The sequence below is a fragment of the Elephas maximus genome, chromosome 3 (genome assembly GCF_024166365.1).
Source record: "Elephas maximus indicus isolate mEleMax1 chromosome 3, mEleMax1 primary haplotype, whole genome shotgun sequence".
Classification (NCBI taxonomy): Eukaryota; Metazoa; Chordata; class Mammalia; order Proboscidea; family Elephantidae; genus Elephas; species Elephas maximus.
Genome location: NC_064821.1, coordinates 212,880,425 through 212,894,429, shown reverse-complemented (window position 1 = coordinate 212,894,429; position 14,005 = coordinate 212,880,425).

The window sequence follows — 14,005 nt, the reverse complement described above, 5'->3', positions numbered from 1 at the left end:
GTTCTGGGTTAACAGAGTGTCTGGGGGCCAAATTTATTTCTTAAAAAAGATAAAAAGCAAATATAGTGAGATATTAACATTTGACAAAGCTGGATGGTGAGTACAGAGAGTTCATGATCTTAATGTCTGTACTTCTCTCTGAGTTTGTTATATTTCAAAGCATTTTAATGTAGGAATAAAGAAGGGGCACACATATCTTACAACCTCAGCTGGGGAGATGTGGGCTGGGCAGTGTGTTTATGTAATACTAGGCTTTGCTTTAGCAAAACACTAGATGCCTTGAGGTCACTACTAGCCTTTATCACTACAGCCTGGTCTTAAAGGAATAGGACTTAGGTTTGATGTATGGAATGGGGCAAAAGAGAAGTATGGGTGTGGGTGTGGGAGTCCTGCTGCAGAATAGCAAACATTGATGGGAACTTGACAGAGGGAGTTTCAGGGGACAGCATGATGTAATAGGAAAAGCATAGGCCTTGATTCCAGTTCCTGCTTGGCTGCTTATTTTCAGTTCCATCTTGGGCAAGTTACTTACCCTGTACTAGTCTCATTTTCTTCTTCTGTAAAGTCATATCTACATCATAGGTTAACTGGGAGAATTAAATGAGACAATACACATAAAGAATTAACATAGGACCTGTATCATACAGTAGGCTTCCTTTTACTACCACATGATCAAGGAAAAATCTGATACAGAGAGAGTACTGGGCTGTACGTCAGGAGGCATAGGCTCTTTGTACAGCATCATTAAAAAAAAATTGACATCTAGTCGATTCTGACTCATAGTGACCCTGTAGGACAGAGTAGAACTGCCCTATAGAGTTTCCAAGCAGCACCTGGTGGATTCAAACTGCCAACCTTTTGGTTAGCAGCTGTAGATCTTAACCACTATGCCACCGTGGTTTCCAAAGCATTATAGCAGAAGGGATTCAAAGGTGAGAAAAGTGTGGCAGCAATAGGAGGAAAAAGAATGCAGAATAGAAAAGAGAGAACATATAGAATGTGTATGACTGTCCTGCTCTTCTCAGAATTAGACATAAGATGTTTTCCCTGCTGCCTGATTACTTCTAATCATAGCGACCCCATGTGTTGCAGAGTAGAACTGGTTACCAGCCAATCTCTCTCTCTCTCTCTCTTTTTCTTTTGGCTTGGGTAAAAAGTGGCACTCAAGCTTAAAAGCTCTTTCCCAGCCCAATGGAAATTCTATAGAACAGTAGCTAAAGAGAGTTCTGACACATTTCTTCCTCCTTAGTAACCCCAGAGCCCAGCCCCAAAGCAGCAGAGCACAGAGTTAACTAGTGATAGAAGTGTTTACTTCAATTCCCTCTCCCTGCTATTTCTTTCCTGTGAAATGCCCCTCTCATCAGGGATGGTGGTCATCTATGAAGAACTTCCATCATCCCAAACAGTAGTCTCTACTCCACCTGCTCCCCGAACCTGACCTCTCCTCATTTCAGGTGAGTTTTCAAAGGGTCTCCTTAAAGATAACTATTGGGGGAATGGCGAGGAAAAAAGCAGTCACCATGAATGCCCAAGGACAACTGCTGACTTGTCCTTCTCTGCGCATCAGGAAATTGATGTCTGGGGCAGGCTCCACATGCCCCTGCTGTCTGTATCGCTAGATACTAATTCAGCCTTGCCCTCTCCAGGAAAGCATGTACCTCTTTCCTCACCTCACCCCAACACCAAATAAATTGTTGATGGTCAGGTACAATTAAAAATTATGCTGCAAATATGCTGTTGAGATAAAGAAAAAGAACACAGAATTTTGAAGATAAAAGTATGGGAAAATTTAAATAAAATGAATAAAAAAAAATGAATACTAGGGAAAAAATTTTGTGTATCCATACTAATGACAGATGTGTAGATTTCAAGGCAAAAAGTCACTATTAGGGAGAAGAACGATCACTGTTGTTTTTGCCAGTTGCCATCAAGTTGGTTCTGACTCATGGCCACCCCGCATACAACACCTACAAGCCAAGAGATGCCAAGAGACTCCTGTGGCTACCAGAAGCTAGGAGAGACAAGAAAGGACCTTCCCCTAGAGTAGACAGAGAGGAATGGCTGCAAAGTGTCCTGAGGGGTCTTTCTGAGGAAATGGAACAGTTCCGTATCTTGACTGAGGTGGTGCTTACATGACTATATATATTTGTCAAAGCCCACTAAATTGTTTACTCAAAATATGTACATTTTATTGTATGTAAATTGTACTTCAATAAAGTTGATTTAAAAAATATCCTGATTGTAGAACTTTAAGAACAAACGGGAGCCTGACCAATAAAATCTGCAGTGGTAGAAACAGAAGCTCCCTAAATGGCTCCGGGATAAAGGATTAAAAAAAAAAAGAATCTAGGAACAAAAGTTGTTAATAATGGCCCAGCTGGAAAGCAATGAACAAACTCTTGTTATGTTTGGTTAGTTCAAATAACTGAAATATATAATATTCCAAAAAACCCTCAAGACCTAAAGGATGTAGACTAGAGTCTGAAAAGAAGTAACGATAATTATAATATCATAATTATTACATTATGTTTGATTATATTTATACTTGTCTTGGCAAATAATATATGTACGTGTTTACAGTAAAGTTTCCTGAAATTCAAGTTCATCCTCTTAATGGAGATGAGAATGTTGGTACCAAATACAAATGAATGTTATTTCCCAGAGAGAGCTAATGTGTTTATATTTCACATGAATGTGAACTATCTTGTCAGCAAAGCCTCACTCTACATTACAGAATGACAATTCTAAGGAAAACCTTAGGGTCTTACTTAGCTCAAAAATTTTAAATTAAAAAAAGGATACCACGATTATGGAATAATAAAGCCAGAAGACAATTTAGATAAAATCACAGAATTGAAGCTTAATGATTGTTAAAATTTTCTCTGTTAAGAGACACAAATTCAAGATGGTTCTAGAAGCAAGCTTAAATCAAGAAGAGCTATATATCATACTCTCTCCAGATGGAGGCGCACCTAATTAAGTGATGGAAAAGTGACTTCTACATTTCATTCTAAATTTGAATCAAATATCTGTATGAGCGTAATTATCAAATACTTAATAAAAAACCAAAAAACATGATTCTGATGTATTTCTGGTGCTTGAGTGGCCTGGCTCCAACAGAAACAAGATGCCAGCTTCTGGTTATCCAGCACAGTGCAATTCTTTGGGTACATTGTGGTATTTTCCAGCTCTCAATTTCTTTGAGTTTCTGAACTTTTTAATGGCAAAAATTAAACTAAGAAAAAGGAAAAATACATAACATACTATTTGTTGGGCTATCCTATCATGTAGATTTCAGAATAAAATCATTAGCGTTGATGAATTTTCCTAATTATGCTTGAGAGCCTGACACAAAATTTTAGGAGTGGCTTCATGTTGTGCTGCCCACCTTGGACTCTAAAAATTGTCTAAGTGCTAAACTAAGCGTACCCCAGGTCTGCCAAAGAAAATTTCTCTTCTATTTCCTATGCTCCATGAGGGTACAAAACATAAAATAAGCTAACGTTCCTCCACAGTGGGCTTGCAGTCTGGAGGAGACGGTTATTTTCTACGCAGAAAGTCAAATGCTTTTTCCAGAACCAATTTTCTTTCTGACCACACTGAGCATTGAGAAATCAGTGACAGCCTTCTTGGGAAAAATTGAATTGATGGAGAAATTTGCCTTTAGAAAACAGGAAGTGGGTTTCTATTGATGTATACAGCCAAGAGAGAATTGGTCTTCTAGACCACATTGTTGAAGGTGTGCAAATCAACTCTAGAGACAGTAACTATTCCTTTTGATGCTTTTGTAAACCAAAACAAGGCTTATCCCTTACTCCTCCATTAAGGAAAAAGCTAGGCTAAAACCAGGTGGACTTTTTTTTTTTTGCATTTTCTCTCTTTGCAAGGAATAGGAGATCAAGTTGGGAAAGACTAATTCAACACTTTTAAGAAGTCTTTAGTACAAACATATTTCATCCATTAGGGTAATGTTTTCCTCAGGCTTGTCCAGGAATAAATCCCAACCTTCTCCCCTTAAGAACTCAAAGACACAGCTGATTTGTTTTCAGTTGGGGTAATGAAATGTTTAAATGGGAAACACATGTCCTTTTGGTCTGCAGAGGACATGCTAGGAAGCTTCTTGTTTATGAGGCCCCCACTCCGCAATAATCTGACAGCCACAGAAAGACTAAACAAGCAGCTAGCAATTAACTCCTAAATAATAGTTCTTCCTGGGAAGATAGTAGATTTTAATTCCACGTAGAACACCCATTAGCTAACATAAGGTTTAAAGTGCTCTTTATTTCAAAAAGGAGGAAGTGCTGTTAAAAACCTTATTTAGTTGTTGCCCTTCTCTCTTGGAACACAATAATTTGACCTAACTGCTTGCCCAAATGCTCATATCCCAGATTGTTGCCTGTCCTAGGTAGTGTTTCCGCTGAAATATTCTTCCCCAGTCTTTTTTTTTTTTTTTAATCCTTTTCTAAATCCTGAATGCCAAGAAAAATCAGTTAAGAAATTGGGAAAATGGGAAAAAGTATTACATCTCATGAGAAATTAAACTTAATAAACATTATAATTACTGAGTCAAAGGAATCACAAGAAACAGTGACATGTGAAGTAGAAGGTTAAATCTGGGGTCAACGAGTTGATTCCGACTCATAGTGACCCTAAAGGACAGGGTAGAATTGCCCCATAGGGTTTTCAAGGCTATAAATATTTATGAAAGCAGATTGCCACATCTTTCTCCTGCAGAGTGGCTGGTGGGTTCAAACTACCCACCTTTTGGTTAGCAGCCAAGTGCTTAATTACTGAGCTGCCTGTGCTCTTCGAAGTGAAAGGCTAAGGGTGGCATTTTTGGTACCAGAACAGGAGTGCATAGGAGAGAAGCAATCACAGCCTAATCAGTCAGACTTGCTTGCAGCTATTGCCATGATGTATGTGTGTGCTCATGGCCCCGTATGCTGCTAATGGTGAGTCATTCTTGTAAGTTTAATAAATACTAGTAAGTTTAATCACACGGTATATTTGATGCAAGTTTTATGAATGATGTTTCAAGAAATAACATGTTTTGAAAGCACAGTAAGTCCTTAAATTGGTAATATTGACTTGTGATTCTATGTATTGCTATTAACCTTGTTAGAAGGTCTGAATGTCACATTATTAAAATATTATCCAATAGGATTTTCTGATGTTTCCCAGTGCTTGAATATTTGTTATAGGATATAGATATTTGTTATAGGATATAGTTCTTTTTAATACAAGCTAAATTTAATACCCATCTGTCAGTTTGTCTTACTGTGGTGGCTTGAGTGTCGGAAGCTATGCTGGAAGCTATGCCACTGGTATTTCAAATACCAGCCTGGTCACCCATGGTGGACAGGTTTCAGCAGAGCTTCCAGACTACTTCCAAAAATCAGCCAATGAAAAACTTACGAATCACGAGAGACTATATTGTTCATCTTGCTTTGAATACATCATCAGGAGCAATCAGTTGCTAGAAGTCATCACGTTTGTTGAAGTAGAGGGCCAAAAAGGATATGGGAGACCCTTGTGAAATGGACTGACACAATAGCCACGACAATGGACTGAAACATACTGGTGATCCTGAGGATGACGAAGGACCAGACAACATTTTGTTCTGTTGGGCATGAGGTTGCCATGAGTTGGAGTCAGCTTGGCGGCAGGTACAATCAAAATTTTTCAGTGCTTTCAGAGTTTGTTTTACGTATTTTGGAGCCCTGTCATTGGGTGCATAGACATTTATCAGGCTTATGTCTTCTTGGAGGACTGTCCCTTTAATCATTATACAATGTTGTTCCTTGTCTTTTGTGGTTGATTCAGCCTTTAAGTCTGTTTTATCTGAGATTAGTATTACCAGTCCTGCTCTTTTGTGGTTACTGTTTGTTTGATATAATTTTTTCCACCCTTTGACTTTCAATATATTTGTGCCTTCGTGTCTAAGGTATGTCTCTTGATGGGCTGTGTTTTTGTTTTTTTTTTAATCCATTCTGCCACACTCTATCTCTTTATGGGTGCATTTAAGCCACTTACATTCAGTGTCATTGTCAATAGGTAAACCCTGGTGGCATAGTGGTTAAGTGCTACGGCTGCTAACCAAAGGGCTGGCAGTTTGAATCTGCCAGGAGCTCCTTGGAAACTCTGTGGGGCAGTTCTACTCTGTCCGATAGGGTCACTATGAGTCGGAATCGACTCAGCGACACTGGGTCGGGGAAGAGCTCATTGCTGCCATATTATTGTGCTTTGTCATGTGGTGCTGACATTTTCTTTGTTCCTCTTTCCTGTGCTGAGTTATTTTTGTTGTGAATTTTCTTTTCTTTCATTACTATAGATTTTGTGTTTACTGAGTCTTCATATTTTTCTTCTTTATTTTGATGAGGAGGTTTGTTAATTTTCTTTGGGGTTACCTTGAAATTTACTCTTCTTAAGTTTGAACCAGTCTTTTATTCCTTGATATCGCCTTGCCTTCTCCATTTGAAAGTTCTATACCTATACCGTTTTTTTCCTCCTTTTATTGTTTTAACGTGGTGGTCATTTACAGATTGATGTCTCTGTTTTAAGTCTTTTAGCTCTATTTTTGAGAGTTCTATACCTAGGTTGGTATCTGGCTAATGCTGTCCTGTGTCCTAGACTCAGGTTCTTGTCTGATGTTGACTCTCTAACTGAAGGACTCCCTTTAATATTTCTTGTATGCTTGATTTGGTTTTTGTGACTTCCCTTAATTTCTGTTTATCTGGAAATGTTCTAATTTTGCCATCATATTTGAGAGACAGTATGGCAGGATATATTTTTCTTGGTTGGCAATTTTTTCCCTTCAAGATTTTATGTATGTCATTCCATTGCTTTCTTGCCTGCATAGTTTCTAACAAGTAATCAGAGTTCAGTCTCTTTGTTTTCACTTTGTAAGTGACTTTTCGTTTTTCTCAAGCTGCTCTCAGGATTCTTTCTTTGATTTTGGTAATATGATTATGATGTGTCTTGGTGACTTTCTTTTGGAAGATCTACCCTATATGGGGTTCATTGATCTTCTTGGATAGTCAGCTTTTCATCTTTCATGATATTTGAGAAGTTTTCTGTCAGCAAATCTTCAACAATCTTCTCTGTGTTTTCCATTTTCTCCCCCTGTTCTGGAACTTCAATGATGCACAAATTTTTGCTCTTGATTGTGTTCCACATAATTCTTAGGTTTTCTTCATTCTTTTCTCTGATTTTTCCTTTAACAAAGCGGCATTCATGATTTTTCTTCAATCTCACTAACTCTGTCTTCCATTGTTTCAAGTTTTCTCCTAAAACTTTCTATTGCGTAGTCCATTTCTGAAATTTTGTTGTTTCTCTTTTGGATTTCTAGTTGCTGTTTTTGTGTGATTTCTAATTGTTTTTTATTTTGACATTTTGTTCTTGCATTATTTTCCCAAATTCTTCTATTGCTTTGTCTGTGTTTTCCTTGATCTTGGCTATGTATATGTTGGTTTGGCCTATGTTTTACATGATTTTGTCTATTTTTTGCTTGGTTTTGCCTGTGTTTTCCTTGATCTCATTCTTAATCTCTTGGAAAGCCTTAACTACCAGTCTTCTGAATTTCATATCAGGTAGTTCCACTGCCTTTTCTTCTACCGGAAGGTTATCTGAGTGTTTGTTTTGGTCATTTGCTGGAGCCATCTTGTCCTACTTTCTGATATGTTTTCATGTTGTCTGCTGTCTCTGAGACATTGAGGTATTCTTTTCTTTTTTATGTTATTTTTTTTTTTCATCTTGCTTTTTGTTTTGTTTTGATATGTCAGGGCAGGCAGGCTGGGTGTGCATTGCTGCTTGCTTGTCTGTGGGCATGATAGCTTTCACCACCTTGTCCAGGTGGGCAGGGCAGCAGCAGGAATGGCAAGCCCACTTCCCTATTCACTGGTTTAGTGAGGTGGCTGAGGGCAGACTGAGCAGGTGCTGTCTGCCTCCTGATGTTGGTCCAGCATGTGGGAGTGTTCACAGCCTCTTGCCAGATGGGCAGGGTATCATATGGGGAGTATGGACTCACATCCTGCCTTTCAGCAATTGGTTGAGTATCAGGAGGGGTGGGGTGGTGCAGACCCAGCGGTGTGGCAGTGGGCCTGAGCACCAGGGAGGCTCTAGCCACAGAAACATGGCTGGGTGGGGATGGGTTGGACCTGGGGGGCAGAGGGAAGGGGAGTGAGGTGGTGTATGGGGATAGGTGGCAGGGAGAAAGAACAGAAAGAAAAAGAAAAAAGAAGTTAACAAAATAATAAAAAATAAATAAATGGCTGAGCAGTGGGGATGGAACTGTGTGAGTGGGGGCAGACCTGGGGCAGTGGCAGGTTGATGGCTCTCTAGCTCTAGTAGTACAGCAGGGGTTCAGCATGAAGGGAGGGTGTGTTGTATGGGGCTAGGTAGGAGGAAAAGAAAAAAAGGAGTAAAAGAAACCAGTAAAAAACAAACAAACCAAAAAAACTGTTGCATGGTTGGAGCCAGCAGGTGGTGGCAGGTCAGATATGGGGGCTGGTGGGAAGGGTGGGGAGGTGATGTACAGCGCTAGGTGGGAGGGAGAAAGAAAAGACAGAAGAGAAAGAAAAGACAGAAGAGAAAGAAAAAATAAAAAATGAATAAAAGAAAAAAATGGTGGTGTGGTGGGAGCCAGTGAGTGGGAGTGGAGTGGACCTGAGGCAGTGGTGAGCTGGTGGCTTTCAGTGGGAGGTGGGGGAAGGTAATGTAACAGGGTTGGTGAGAGGGAGAAAAAAAAGGGAGAAGGGGGAAAAAGAAAATAAATAAAAACGGCAGCATGGTGGGAGTCGGAGGGTTGGGGCTGGGTGGACATGGGATGACGGTGGGCTCATGGCTCTCTGGCCACAGTGGTGTGGTGGAGGCCTTTGGGAAGGTGGGGAGGTGGTGTAAGGGGCTAATTGTTAGGGAGAAAGAAAAGGAAGAAATAGAGGGGGAAAAAAATGCAAAATGGGAGTGGCTTATATTGTGGACTCCAGTGGTGGGGGCTGCTGGGGTGGAGGTTTTCTTGATGTTATCAGAAGGGTGAGAGGTAGGAAAGCATACTTTTTTGGTTATAGGGTGCTCTGTTTCCTGTTGGGAGCTGCTTGAAGTTGCCATTCCATACTCCCTGTCTGGGGTTGTTGCTGGCTGTTTTCCAAAATGATGATGTTGTGTTGTGTTAGTTGGCAGGGGACTTCCACTCTGTATCTCTCCTTGATCTGTTTTCTGTCAGTTTCTTCTTCCATCTGGGGTTTTATCTAGTTCTTTATCCCTTTGTTTGATGCCTAGAGTTCCAGGGTTGATGTTTGTATCTGTTTTACTTAGTTTTTCCAGTCTTTGCCACAGAGGGATGGCATGGTGTGGTTGTCTAGGGTGCCAGGTTGGCTTTACCTCTATATCTAAAGTTAATATTTCTTATTTATTAAACAATTTTTAGATATCCACAGTAAGGGGTAAACAGTATAAAGATAGTTGAAAGTATTTTAAGAATAGCTTATCACTGGAGGGATTCTTGGGAATTCCCAGAAATTCCAATTTCTTATTCCCATATCCCTAAGATTATTATTTGTTGGGAATTAGGAAACACTAGCTATTGGTGCATCATCCTTACAATTGTTGGGTATTTGTGAGGATGCTGCAGGACCAGGCAGTGTTTTGTTCTGTTGTGCATAGGGTCACTATGAGTTGGAACTGACTCAGTGGCATCTAACAACAACAACAGCTATTGGTGAAGTTAGAAGAAACATCATTCAAGAACGGAGCACTAGGCCCCCAGTACTAAGTGCCTGTCTTAGGCAAAGTGTATAAATATATGTATATACAGAGAGAGAGAGAGAGATTTACAACAAGGAATGGCTCACATGGTTGTAGAGGCTAGAACATCCCCAGTCTACGGGTCAGGCTGGAGGCTTCTCGTGATTCACGTAGACACAGGGGCTGGTGACCCCAAGATCAACAGGTCAGACAGCAGGGCTTTGGCTCACAGGCTGTGAAGACTGACGAATCCCAAGATCAGCAGGTAATACGGCAGGTAAGCTGCTAGCTCAAGTCCCCAAAACCAGAAGTCACATGAACAGGAGTCAGCTGCAGGATCCAGAGCAAGCAAAAGCCTGGGAGTCTTGCCAGAGGGTCCACGTATATTGAATGGAGGCCACACCCTCAAAGAAACTCCCTTTCAAATGACTGGTTACTCGGAGCAGATTCCATCAGAGAGGTGATCACATTATATCAAATCTCATCATCGAAATGATTACATCATCATACAACTGCCAAAATACATCATACTGCCAAATCACTGAGAATCATGGTCCAGCCAAGTTGACACACAACCTTAACCAAAACAGTCCACCACTTGTCAACTTGGCACCTGTACACATCTCCTTAAACCATACATAATCTCTGAATAAAGATAATTATAAAAGTCATACTTGTGCTTAACAAGATACAATGAACACACATACAAGGCAGAAATACTCATAACTATTACAGTCCTTGTTTCTGCAATCAGTCACGTGGTCATAACTGGTATTTAGAACTACCTTCTCTTCCACCACTCATTCCATATTCCCTATGCCCTCAGTAAGCACCTCAGCTGGCTGTGGTTTGTTGTCTGGTGGGATGACCTAAACCTTCATTCCAGAAGGGTCACAGCCATTAGTAATGATGTTGGAATTGGGTTGCTGTAGTTGTCCATTGATTTTAATCTCAGGGCATGATACTATTAAGAGATGCCCTAAGAGATCACTTGCATTCCATACATACTCTTCTTTACCTCCATTATGTAATATCAATCAGATTTCTTCTTGGTAATCAGTAGCAATCACACCAGCCAATATGGTAACTCCCTTCTTTTCCTGTTCATCCAAAGACATAGGAGCCCAAAGTGGCCAGGTGGTATTCTTAATTTCCAGTTCAATGGAATCACTGTTTTGTCTCCAGGTAGGAGTATTCTTCCTTTTGGAACTAAGACATCTAGACCTACAGAGCATATGGTGATGGGGACAGAAAGCAAAAATTTGGTGAGTGGGTCACTAGGAGTAATAGTGAGTGGTGCCACTCCCATTTCCATCCCTTGATTCCTGGACACATGAATCCTGGCTATGTGAGAAACAGCAGCATATATTGGAAGCTGGTTTACAGCATATACAGCCTCATAGTGGTTAAGAGCTCAGGTTGCTCACCAAAAGGTTACCAGTTTGAATCCACCAGCCGCTCATTGGAAGCCCTGTGGGGCAGTTTTACTCTGTCCTGTAGGGTCACTATGAGTTGGAATTGACTCAACAGCACCCAACAACAACAACAGGGAATAATGCCCCGACCTTGCAAAGTATTGCCACTTAGCTGGTACTGTAATTGTGTCTTTAGAAGTCCATTCCATCATTCTATCAAGCCGACTGCTTCAGGATAACAGGGTACATGGCAAGACCAGTGAATTCCATGATCATGGGTCCCACTGCCACACTTCATTTGCTGTGAAGTGAGTCCCTTGATCTGAGGCCATGCTGTGTTGGATACCATGACATTGTATAAGGCATTCTGTAAGTTCATGGATGGTAATTTTAGGAGAAGCATTGCATGTAGGGAAAGTAAACCCATATCCATAGTAAGTGTCTATTCCAAGAAGAACAAAACTCTGCCCTTTCCATGATGGAAGTAGTCCAATGTAGTCAACCTGCCACTAGGTTCCTGGCTGATCACCGCAAGGAATGATGCCATATTGGGGATTCAAAGTTGGTTTCTGCTGCTGACAGACTGGGTACACATGCAGTGGCTGTAGCCAAGTCGGCTTTGGCGAGTACCAGTCTATGTCGCTGAGCCCATGCATAATCTCCACCCCTACAACCATGGCCACTTTATTCGTGAGCCCACTGGGCAATGAAGAGAGTGGCTGGGAAAAGAGGATGACTGCTTTCCACAGAGCTCATCATCCTATCCACTTGATTGTTAAAATCCTCCTCTGCTGAGGTCACCCTCTGGTAACCATTCACATGAGACACAAATATCTTCACCTCTTTGGCCCACTCAGATGTCTATTCATATACCTCTTCTCCATAATACCTTGTCACCAATTTTCCAGTCATGTTCCATCCAAGCCCCTGACCATTCAGCCAAACCATTGGGCAAAGTCCATGAATCAGGATACAATCTCACGCATCTGGCCATTTCTCCTTCCAAGCAAAGTGAACAACCAGATGCACTGCTTGAAGTTCTGCCCATTGGGAGAATTTCCCTCCACCACTGTCCTTCAGGGAGGTCCCAGAAAGGGACTGTAGTGCTGCCACTGTCCACTTTTGAGTTGTGCTTACATATTGCACAGAACCATCTGTAAACCAGGCATGAGTTTTCTTTTCCTTAGTCAACTGATCATAAGGAACTCCCCATGAGGCCACAGGTGCAGACTTAGAGATGGAAGATAATGTGACAGCAGTGGAGGCCATAGGTATTTAGGCCACCTCCTCATGCAACTTACTTGTGCCTTCAGGTCCTGATCTCATATATACCACTGCCATTTAATGATGGAGTGCTGCTGGGCATGTCCAACTTCATGGCTGTGTGGTTCAGAAAACATCCAGTTCATGATGGGCAGCTCAGGCTGCATGGTGACTTGGTGGCCCGTGGTTAAGTGTTTAGTCTTTACTAAGGCCCAATTACAAGCCAAATGCTGTCTCAAAAAAAAAAAAAAAAAGAGTGGTTATCTGCAGAGGATGGAAGGGCTTTGCTTCAAAATCCTAAGGGGCCGAGCTGTGATTCACCAATAGGTGCCTGTCAAAGACTCTAAACGACGTCTCAATCTGTCACTGACACTTCAAGCTCCATTGGAGCAGCCAAATCATATGGCTGAAGTGGCAAAGCTGCTTGCATGGCAGCCTTAACCTGTTGTAGAGCCTTCTCTTGTTTTGGGCCATGCTCAAAAATAGCAGCTTTTTGAGTCACTTGATAAATAGGCTGGAGTAGCACACCCAAATGAGGGATAGGTTACCTCCAAAATTCAAAAAGGCCCACTAGGCATTGGCCTCCTTTTTATTTGTGGGAGGAGCCAGATGCAATAAGTTATCCTTCACTTTGGAAGGAATATCTCAACATGCCCCACACAACTAGACTCCTAGAAATTTCACTGAGGTAGAAGGCACCTGAATTTTTGTGGGATTATTTTCCCACCCTCTATCGCAAAAATGTTTTACCAATAAGTCCAGAGTCATTGACACTTCTTACTTACTAAGCCCAATCAGCATAATGTCATCAATGTAACAGACCAGTGTGATGTCTTGTGGAAGGGAAAGATGTTCAAGGTCGCTGCAGACTAAATCATGTCATAGGGTTGGAGAGTTGATATACTTTTAAGTTAGTATGCTGAAGGTGTATTGCTGGCCTTGCCAACTGAAGACAAACTGCCTCTGGTGGTCCTTTGAAACAGGTATGGAGAAAAAGGCATTAGTCAGATTAACAGTTGCATACCAGGTACCAGGAGATGTATTAATTTGCTCAAGCAATGAAACCAATCTGGAATAGCAGCTGCAATTAGAGTCACCACCTGGTTAAGTTTTCGATAATCCACTGTCATTCTCCAAGATCTATCTATTTTTTTTTTTCTTGCATGTGTCAGACAGGTGTGTTGAATGGGAGTGTGGTGGGAATCACCACCCCTGCATCCTTGAAGTCCTTAATGGTGGCAGTAATCTCTGCAATCCCTCCAGGAATGTGGTATTGTTTTTGGTTTACTATTTTCCTAGGCAAGGGCAGTTCTAATGGCTTCCACTTGGTTTTCTACCATAATAGCCCTTACTCCACAAGTCAGGAATTCATTGTGGGAGTTCTGCTGGTTGCTGAGTGTATCTATTCCAAATATGCATTCTGGAACTGGGGAAATCACTACAGGATAGGTTGAGGGACTCACTGGACCTACTGTGAGATGGATATGAGCAAAGACTCCATTAATAACCTAACCTCCATATGCTCCCACTAAGACTGGTAGGCCACTGTGACATTTTGGGTCTCCTGGAGTTAGTGTCATTTCAGA